At 39.5% G+C, this 10,191-nt stretch overlaps 2 pseudogenes; both read left to right on the top strand.

Annotated features, from left to right (window-relative positions):
• Nucleotides 1-2,130: 2,130 nt before the first annotated feature.
• On the top strand, nt 2,131-4,195 carry LOC125531538 (annotated as a pseudogene).
• Nucleotides 4,196-8,861: 4,666 nt separating this feature from the next.
• Nucleotides 8,862-9,995, top strand: LOC125531537 (annotated as a pseudogene).
• The last annotated feature ends 196 nt before the right edge of the window (nt 9,996-10,191 follow it).

Here is a 10,191-nt window from a genome sequence, read left to right as displayed (position 1 = left end):
ATAGTTCTTCCACGGGAATTTCTAGTTCGTTGGAACATATATGAAGTTCAGGAGCAACAACCGTACCAGGGAGAAGTGCTTGTCAGAGTTGTGAGACATGAAAAACATGATGGACTAAAGCTTGTGGCGGCAGCTGTACTTTATAGGCTACATTGTTGATCTTCTCGATGATGGGATAATGCCCCTAGAACTTGGAAAAGAGCTTATAGTTGGCGCGGGGGCAACCGATGTCTGCACATAGGGTTACAGCTTCAGGAAGACACTGTCAGCCAACGAAAACTTGTGGAATGAGCGTTTCTTCTAAGCATTGAGCTTCATGTATTGGCAAGCACGGTGGAGATGCTGCTGGAGCAAGTCTTGGACGACCGAACGCTCTTCGAGCCATGTGTGCAACAATGACACCGAACTTGTTATATCTGTTGTAATTCCCCAGTGCTTAGGCTCATGACCAGCTTTGAAAGGAGTCATTTCAATAGCAAATTGGTGTGAGGAGTTATACCAGAACTATGTGAGAGGGACCCAGAAGCTCCAGCGGCGAGGACATGCATGAGTGAAACATCGCAAGAAAGTCTCTATACATTGGTTTACACACTCTATATGGCCGTCTTTCTGAGATGGTGTGATGGCAACATGGGGGTCTAGGAGTGAGAAAATAGAGTGGAGGAGGAGTGCTGAGATGCTTCTATACACCCTTTGGAACATCTGGAAAGAGCAGAACCATCGCATCTTTTGTGGCAGGTGCATGAACCACATCGAGGTGCCGACCCTGACTTCTCAGGATATCAACTAGAGGGCGATGGCTTTTCCTATGCCACAAGCCAGCAAGGGTATTGGTTAATTGCATGAGTGTGTGTCGGGGAGTTTTCATCAAGTTCCTTCCAAAACCATATCAACCATGTAAATAAACCATCTATTTTCTTCTTCTATATGAAAAGGCAGTGCTCTCACCGGTTCGGGAAACAAAAAAAATTCGCTTGTAAGGCCAGCTAGTCTAGACAGATAGGAGCAGAATGGAAGAGCCGATGCATTTAGATCTTTCTTTGAACCATGAACTGTAGAACAATTTTTCTACGGTGTATTATATAAATAAATAAGTGTACAAAGTATTTACAATAGGTACAGAAGTCACCAAAGGCCTAAAAAAGTTTAAACATGTTTAGATCGATCTTCGTTCTTGCGATGGAAGGCCAATCACTCAGCAAGCCATCCAAAGTGTAGGTCGGTGCCCTCATCATCTATCCTATCTCTTGAGAGTAAAGCCATAACCTTACCTACTATACACAAACATGTGCTTGCAGCCGCACACACACAAACAAAAGCACGGTGCACCTGGTTACTGTTTGATACACATTTTGTGGGTGCTGAACATGCAAAATGAGGAGATATTCTCATCCACCAAGTATTTGTGACATGTGTGTTTCTTATATATTTTGATTTGTATTTCTTTTATCAGTCGACTTAGCTATTCCAAAGTGCAAGATACAAAAAGAAGCATCTCACTTGAAACTTAATTATACAGTAGCATGTATATATGCCAATAAAGTCAATAATTTTATATTTTAAAAGCATTATATATCACCCCTTTCAAATTTTTTAGTTATTTTGTTTACTTACGCTTCAATGCTTTCACTATTCTTCACATCAAACGCTTGACAATTAATTAGAAAACATGGAAAATATTGTTCGATATCATGTACTAGCACTTTTCATTAATTCATGGAATAACTTTAAGGTGATGGCTAATTATCTTATTAACATAAAAATCTTTGTTTGAAAGCACTTACTAATCAGATGTTTGAATGTATGCTTATATCAACAACAACAACATATAATTTTCAATTTTACAAAACTATACTATTGTCTGTGAGAGGTGCAGTTTGCTAACATGTGCAAAACAATGTCAATGCCTCACATAGAGACAACTAGACCAACAATTATAAAAGAAAGAGAAAAGCAAGTGAAAGAAGCCATCTAAGGAAGAAAGAAACAAGCCACTAAAAGTAATATGAGTAACGGTTGATATTAGTATATAAAAATAGCTATAGGTGTTACCCAAACACATATCAACAAGGACAAATTTAATACAATAGTGTCACTAAATTGATTGCACACCTATATTCAAGTCTTTCCATGGAGAAGGTCCAAGTTTTCATCGCCGGAGCGGGTCCTTCTGGGCTTGCCACAGCAGCATGCCTAAGCAAACTCTCTATACCATATATCATCGGTGAGCGTTAAGATTGTATTATGTCGTTATGGCAGAAATACACATATGATCGCCTCAAGCTCCACATCGCCAAAGAGTTTTGTGAGCTACCCCACATGGCATACCCAACTGATTGGCCGACCTACCTTCCCAAAGATCAATTTTTAAGGTATATGGAGGATTATGTCAAGCACTTCAATATATCCCCAAAGTTTAACACTTTAGTTGAGTCATGCATGTATGACGAGGTGAGGAAATGTTGGGTTGTCATGACACATAACAAGGTGGATGGCCCAACTATGTATGCATCCAAGTTCTTGGTTGTAGCAACAGATGAAAATAGTATGGGATATGTTCCAGAGATCGTTGGCCTACAAAGCTTTCCTGGTGAAACAATCCACTCATCAAGTTACAAGTCCGGAAATGATTATGTTGGGAAAAGCGTGCTTGTTGTTGGATGTGGGAACTCTGGCTTTGAGATTGCCCATGATCTTGCAGTGCATGGAGCTAACACTTCCATCATTATCCGTAGTCCGGTACGTAGATTTCACGATCCCACTTCTATTGTTTTCTTAGTTTCTCAGAAAAATCATGGTTGACGTTGTACTAAACAAGTTCTTACATGGGTAATTGTGAAGTTGCATGTTATGACAAAGGAGTTGATCCACCTGGGCATGGCACTCTCAACGTGGCACCTTCCACTGAAGCTTGTAGATCTTATTCTTATGATCCTCGCATATATCTTATTAGGTGATTTATCAAAGTATGGAATTGTGAGGCCTAATATTGGTCCACTCACCCTAAAAGCAAAAACTGGGCGGTCTGCTGTCATAGACACTGGCACCACTAAGCTAATAAAAAAAGGTGATATCAAGGTGGGAGGAAAATCATGCTTATAAGTATAAATATATACATACTATATGGGGAATCTAACAGACTAATTTAAAAATATTTTGTGTGGCAGGTATTCGGTCCAATATCATGCATTCGAGGAAATCTCATAGAGTTTGCAGATGGGAATGAGAGGTACTATGACGCTATTGTGTTTGCCACAGGTTACAAAAGCACCACTAATATATGGCTCAAGGTATATAGACATTCATTTCAATTTATCTCAAAGAACACCATTATTATTATTATTAATATTATTTATATATGACATCATAGTAATATGAATAACGTATGATGGTAAATAAGTCAAACAAAATTTCTAGCTTAAAAGGACAATCGGTTTCAACTTATAGTCATACTAGTACACAGGTATGTGCACAACACGTCAAATCTCAATTCACGGATACAAAGCTTGCTTGCTTCAAGCACTGCACCTTGGCATGGAAAGCTTCGTCGAGTCAATTGTTGTAGCCGTTCGGTTTTGGATGTAAAGCTTTACATGCTTAGAATTAGTATCTTATACTACAACTAGCTTAAATAAACTTCATCAGAACTTTCAATTCTCGTTGACATGATTAGTATGCACACTACAAATTCTCACGATCCAGCTACCAATACGTGTGCCATGACCAGCATGCATATATTTATTATAGCTGACAAGTGAACTTTATCTACACTAAAAATATAGCGATGGTTCTAGAAATCAGTAGTATCTTCGCTATATTGTATCCCGTACTGTAGCTTCAAATCCCAACATTTTGAGCCATACCATGGACTTTATGAATGACACGCTGCTTTTTGGTGTTGAGATTCAAAAGTTTAAAACTCATACACTATATATAGTAGTATAGAAATTTTCTCCAAACATTGTATCATATTTTTTGAAATATTCTTATAAAAATATTTTAATAAATGCAGAACGACATGAGTATGCTAAATAGTGATGGCATACCCAAAAAAGACTTCCCCAACCACTGGAAAGGTGCAAATGGACTCTACAATGTCGGATTTGCAAGGAGGGGGTTGGCTGGTATTGCACATGATGCCAATATTGTTGCAAGTGACATCCATACCAACATAGAAATGACATATTTTAATTAGACTCTCCTAGTACTTCATCACATTTTCTAGATCATTCATCCTAAAAAATGATCTCCGAAAATGTCATAGCTTGGTTTGTTGTTAAGTGTTTATTTTTGTGAAGTTGATTTTATTGAAAGGGATGCAATAATGTATTGTACTTGAAGTATTGTATTGTACTTTTATTATGCCAACTTTTTGTGTGGGGGTTCTATCATGTTGACATGTGTTCAATAATTCAAATGTCTCCAGATATTTGTTTTGTGTTGAAATATATACAAATCTTTATAATGTTGTTTGAGCAACCTTATTAACCTCTACAGGAACTAGTACCAACCGCATGTAACAAGAAACAACAAACTCATAAGTCATAAGAGTGGATTTATTTAGAGATAAACTATTTTGTTGTATTTGCCACAAAAGTTCTCTTCAAAATACCCAAGGAGAAGTAAGAAGAAACCAATCACCATATTGTTTGGTACTTTCTCTATGATAACATGAGGTCGTCTTGAGAGGCATGTTACTTTTCCGTAGAACATGAACTACATGGCCGGTTTCAAAAGAAATCTGGGATGGCCGGTTTCAAAAGAATATATCTGAGGCTGCTATAGTGAAGGACCTCATTGAGAATCCCGCGGAAGGCATTTTCCTAGGCGAGATTGATTTCAGATTTTTTTGCCTAGATGAGCTCAATATAGCGCCATTGTGGGTGCCAGCTATAGATTCATAATTTACACTGATCATGTATTAATGGCTATATGTGGTAGTACGAGGTAATCTGGGTGATATAAGGAACACACCCATGATACCAAATGAGATTTAAAATACGCAAGAGTGATGTACCAGTGTTTAGGCCCACAATGCGGGTAGTAACCATAGTCTCTTACCCACACATATACATCATCATGTTCTGTATTTGTATTGTACAAATTTGATATTCATTTTAATGTAGGTATTTTTTTGTTAGAAGTGCCATATGGGCATGAACATACCTTACGAACCTATGCGTGCCTAGGATCTCTCGGCCTGGCACATAGTCATAGCAAGGTATGTACTCGGAGGAGTTAATGGTGTACACTACTTCATATTCCTATCATATTCATACCTAGAAGATACACCTAGTTTGGTAGCGAGATCAGATAGTATGGTATGGTATTTTATTGTATTTAAGATTGTAAACTTATCGATGAAGAATGCACCTCTATATAAAAGGGTAATCGGTATTGAATCCTACACCATTGCAACACAATCACAAGATCATCAACGATGTATCTCTAGAGCCCGAAAGTGAGATGTGCTTTCTCCAATAAACAGTGACAACAAAATGTATCAGGTTTGCGCAGACAAGTATAATGAATCATTCCATTCTATAAATTCTTATTAACTAAACTATTCTATTTATATTAGCAACAAAAAAGGGTAGGTGTCGTGTGGATTATATGTAACATGCTCATTTTTTACCTTAGTGAAAACCTGGATTTGGCATGAACTCAAGGTGCCGCTCATAGTAAATAATCCACCACCTCAACACCTGCGTGTAACCAACCCAATGACTCTCGTCCCTCCTCTCACGATTCCACCAAATCATAACTAGCTGATATTTAGCATCTTCTTGTCACTAGTGGTTTCTAATCTGCATGTGAATCCATGGCGACAATGTCACACCGCCTTGACTTCCCTCCTGTTAGGGTATCTCCAACCCCAAACAGACAAGCCCATTTATCCGCGTACCTAACGCTAGCCCCGTTCCCAAATTTGCCTAATTTTTTCGCTAAGCCTCGAATTTCATCAATTTCCAACAACCAAAAGCAAATCGATGATACATATAGCACTTCCAAATGATGGGAAGATGAATTGTGCATGACAAACCATTCAACATGTTATCAAATCAAGGAAAGTTCATACCCCGACATTCTAAGGCCTTCTTGTTGGTGCGGCACTTTTGGCGGTTGCATGCTCTGCGGGTTCGGCCCGGTGGCGGCGGTAGTCGTTGGCCGTAGCGATAACTCGAAGGTGTCCAACATGGACTATTCTGTGGGTCTAGGAAGATCTGGTGTAGCGGCGGCGGGCATGAGGTGGGTGTGATGGCAACATCGGGGTCTAGGAGCAGGAAAAGAGAGTGGAGGGTGGAGTGTGGGACAGGGAGGGGTCTGGAATTTTGTGTGTGTGGAACCGGGCTGTCAGATACAATGTGCCAGACTCGAAGAATCTAAGCGGCGACGGAGTGGGATGCGTCTATATACCCTTTGGAACATCTAGAAAGATTGGAACCGTCGCATTTTTTGTGGCACGTGCATGAACCACACCAAGGTGGCGGCCCTGACTTTTGAGGATATCAACAAGAGGGCAGCTTTTCCTAAGCCACAAGCCAGCAAGGGTATTGATTAATTTGAATGAGTGTGTGTCAGGGGTTTTCGCCAAGTTCCCTCCAAAAACATGTCACCCCTGTAAATAAACCGTCTATTTCTTCTTCTATACAAAAAGGCAGTGCTCCTGTCGGTTCGGGAAAGGAATAGGAGCAGAATGGAAGAGCCATTTGGATGCGTTTAGACCGATGTTTTTTTAACCATGAACTGTAGAAAAAATGTTCTATTATGTATTATATAAATAAATAAGTGTACACAATATTTACAATAATAGTGACAGCAGAAGTACAATAGTGACATAAGTCACCAAAGGCCTAAAAAGCTTAAAACATGTTTAGACCGATCTTCGTTCCTGTGATGGAAGGCCAATCACTTAACTAGCCATCCAAAGTGTAGGTAGGTGCCCTCCTCGTCTATCCTATCTCTTGAAAGTAAAATCCACCCTTTATAGAAAAAACCCTACTACACACAAACACGCGTGCGCAGCCGCACGCACACACACACAAGCACGACTCACCTAGTTACTATTATATACACATTTTGTGGGTAACCATACACGTGTGTTGATAGTAAATAGTAATAGTTGACATCTTAAAACTAACCAATGAATAGTGTGGCTACGACCTAGCTAGCTGCCGCCTCTAAAAAAAGCCAGCGTTCTCTACCTCCCGCCGGCGCCGGTCCGTCCCGTCTCCGTGGCCTTAGGGCCATGGAGGCGGAGTGGATCTCGGCCCCTGCCGGTGGGAGGGCTCCGTTTTAAAATCTTTTTTCGAGCTTTGTTAGGGTTTATGTTCTGCTCAGGAAGGCGAGACGGCGGCGGCTCCCTGAAGATAAAATAAAGGTCTTCCTGCCTAGCCCCCATTCTGATGATGCATCTAGCATCATCGGTGGGCATGTGAAGGTGTGTCTCCGGCAGATCTTTCTTTGGTGGATTTGCTCGGATCTGTTCATCTTTCGTCTTTGTTCGTATGTTTTCAGGTTGGATCCTTTTGATCTACACTCTTCATCCGCGGCGGTTGCTGTTCTGGTACGTTGGTTTTATGGGACCTTAACACGACGACTTCCCGACTGTGTACTACAACAAGGTTTGCCCGGCTCTGGCGAGGGAGGGGTGGTGACAGCGGTGCGCCTTTGGCTCGCTTCAGTGCTTGTAGTCGTCGCTAGGTGGTCTACGGATCTGGATGTAATTTTTATTATTTCTAGTGTTCGTCGTATTACCATGATTGAAGATGAATAGATTGGAAGTTTTTCTCGCAAAAAAAGACATCTTAAAACTAGCATACCAACAAATATTTGCACACTGTAGGCTGCGTAAACACCTGTCCATGTACTCATTAGATAGTCCGTATTTACAGGTTCAACTTCATACTTTACATCTTGCTATTTCAGTTTCATACTTTACATCTTGCTACTTCAGTTTCATACTTTACAACCTGGTTTCAGTTTCTTACTTGTACTTCATAAGTTGATAAAGGAATTAATACATGCGTGCAAATAGCAACAACAAAAGCTAAAATTGTTTATACATGGAAGCCCAAAAGTTTAATTTACGTTAACTTGCAAGAAAGACAATCTCTTCGTAAAGTGATCACTTTTTAGAAAAATGTATTGAGCAACATACAACAAAAGTACCATTTTAATTATATAGTAGCATGTACGCATGCCAATAAAGCCAAGAATTTTATATTTGAAATAACAGCATAGGCACATCTAGTGCATGAATTGATCTATAAAAACATTATATATCATCCCATTTTGTGAAATTCCAGTTCTTTTGTTTACTCATGATTCAATGCTTTCTATTCTTCACATTAAATACTTGACAATTAATTAGAAAAACATGGAAAATATTGTTCGATATCATGTATCAACAGTTCAACACTACTCATTAATTCATGGAATAACTTTAAGGCGGTGGTTAATTATCTTATTAACATAAAAAATCTTTGTTTGAAAGCACTTACTAATCGGATGTTTGAACGTACGCTTATATTAACAACAACGTATATTTATCAATTTTAGGGAACTATACCACTATCCATGAGAGGCGCAGTTTGCTCACATGTGTAGAACAATGCCAATGCCTCACATAGTGACAACTAGACAAATAACGGTAAAAGAAAGAGACAAGCCAGTGAAAGAAGCAAGAAACAAGAGCCATCTAAGGAAGAACAAAATAAACCACTAAAAGTAATATATAGTAATGACTGATATTTGTATATATAAATAGCTATAGGTGTTACCCCAACACATACCAACAAGGACAACTTCAACACAATAGTGTCACTAAATTGATTGCACACCTATATTCAAGTCTTTCCATGGAGAAGGTACAAGTTTTCATCGTCGGAGCAGGTCCATCTAGGCTTGCCACGACAGCATGCCTAAGCAAACTCTCTATACCATATACCATCGCTGAGCGTGAAGATTGTATTGCGTCATTGTGGCACAAACACACATATGATTGCCTCCAGCTCCACATCCCCAAAGAGTTTTGTGAGCTACCCCACATGGCATACCCAAATGATTTGCCTACCTACCTTCCCAGAGATCAGTTTTAAAGGTATATGGAGGATTATGTCAAGCACTTAAATATATCCCCAAAGTTTAACACATCAGCTGAGTCATGCATGTATGGTGAGGTGAGGAAATGTTGGGTTGTGATGACGCATAACAAAGTGGATGTCCCAATTATGTATGCATCCAAGTTCTTAGTTTTAGCAACAAGTGAAAATGTTGTGGGATATGTTCCAGAGATCGTTGGCCTACAAAGCTTTCCTGGTGAAACAATCCACTCATCAAGTTACAAGTCCGGAAATGATTATGTTGGGAAAAGCGTGCTTATTGTTGGATGTGGGAACTCTGGCTTGGAGATTGCCCATGATCTTGCAGTGCACGGAGCTAACACTTCCATCATTATCCGTAGTCCGGTATGTACATACATTTAACGATCCCACTTCTACTATTTTCTTTGTTTTTCTGAGAAAAATCTTGGTTGACATTCTATTAAAGATGTTCTTACATTGGTAATTGTGAAGTTGCATGTTATGACAAAGGAGTTGATCCATGTGGGCATGGTACTCTCAACGTGGCACCTTCCACTGAAGCTTGTAGATTTTATTCTCATGATCCTCGCATATGTATTATTTGGTGATTTATCAAAGTAAGGAATGGTGAGGCGTAATATTGGCCCACTCACGCTAAAAGCAAAAAACTGATCGGTCTGCTGTCATAGACACCGGCACCACTGAGCTAATAAAAAATGGTGATATCAAGGTGAGAGCAAAATCATGCCTATAAATATAAATATATACATACCATATGGCGAATGTGATAGACTGATTTAAAAATATTTTTTATGGTAGGTATTCGGTCCAATATCTTGCATTCAAGGAAATCTCGTAGAGTTTGCGGATGGGAATGAGAGATACTATGTAGCGACCAGACCTCAAACAGTCTGATCTCTGTGCTCCGGTGTCATCCCTGGATCAGTAATGCTAACACCACACAGTACTCGAAGGCTTTATAGCAGAGTAGCAATCACACTTATTACATTGAGTGTCTCAAAAGAGAACTTATTACAATAATTATGGCTTAACGCCATCTAATAACGATAACAGCGGAAGGCTTGGAAGATAAGTGAGTCCATCA

Source organism: Triticum urartu, unplaced genomic scaffold, assembly GCF_003073215.2.
Source record: "Triticum urartu cultivar G1812 unplaced genomic scaffold, Tu2.1 TuUngrouped_contig_7416, whole genome shotgun sequence".
Lineage (NCBI taxonomy): Eukaryota > Viridiplantae > Streptophyta > Magnoliopsida > Poales > Poaceae > Triticum > Triticum urartu.
Note: the sequence above shows the minus strand (reverse complement) of the source record. Positions and strands in the feature narration are given on the sequence as shown.